The 873-nt window shown below is 38.5% G+C and overlaps 1 non-coding gene across 1 annotated transcript; it reads left to right on the forward strand.

Moving 5' to 3' along the window:
- Positions 1–69: 69 nt before the first annotated feature.
- Positions 70–176, forward strand: LOC111822412 (U6 spliceosomal RNA). The gene has a single exon (XR_002825684.1). It is a non-coding gene; the product is annotated as a U6 spliceosomal RNA (small nuclear RNA).
- The last annotated feature ends 697 nt before the right edge of the window (positions 177–873 follow it).

Raw genomic sequence — 873 nt, forward strand, 5'->3', positions numbered from 1 at the left:
TAGTAGACAATCTTTGGGATCTAAGGCTATGCAAAGAGCATCATAAATAGAAAAAAAATGGTAAATTGAGTGCTTTCTTCAGCAACACATATACTAAAATTTGAATGATACAGAGTAGATTATAGTGGCCCCTGCACAAGGATGACACTTAAATTCATGAAGAATGCCATATTTTTAGTAAAAATGAGTGTTTGAGCTCATATGAATGGGTATAGGCAAACTGGTATACGGATACGTACAAGTGTGTACATAGGCAAGAATAGATAGAAGTATCTACAGGTATGTGGTGTAGATAATGGGCTCAAGCATAACAATGATCATGAGGATGGTGCAGGACTGGGCAGTGTTTCCATCTGTTGTGCATAGCGACACTATAAGTCAGAACCGACTTGACAGCACCTAACAACAACAACAAATACGTATGTGTAATCACAAATATGTGGGTGCAGGCACATATATTGAAGACAAAAATACGGATACTCCTCAGACATAATCAAACACCTTCCAAAACTGATTTTCTGGGTTTGAAAGCTTAAGACCATAGTTTCATGAGACAACTCAGTCAATTGACATAACATAATTCACAAAAATCATGATTTGCATTCTAGTGAAGTGAGTAGCATCTGGGCTCATAAAAGCTTGCAAGTGGCTATCTGAGACACAACTATGGGCCTGTACTCACCAGGAGCAAAACAAAAAGAAAGTAACTAAAAGCTCAGAGAGAAACAAGTTTACATGAACCACAACCTCATCTACTCTGAAACCAAAAGAACTAGATGGTGCCCAGCTACCATCACTGACCGTTCTCACTGGAGTCACAGTAGTTGACCCCAGATAGAATGGGATAAAAATACGGAACAGAACTCAAATTCT

Source organism: Trichechus manatus, unplaced genomic scaffold (assembly GCF_000243295.1).
Source record: "Trichechus manatus latirostris isolate Lorelei unplaced genomic scaffold, TriManLat1.0 scaffold00174, whole genome shotgun sequence".
Taxonomy (NCBI): domain Eukaryota; kingdom Metazoa; phylum Chordata; class Mammalia; order Sirenia; family Trichechidae; genus Trichechus; species Trichechus manatus.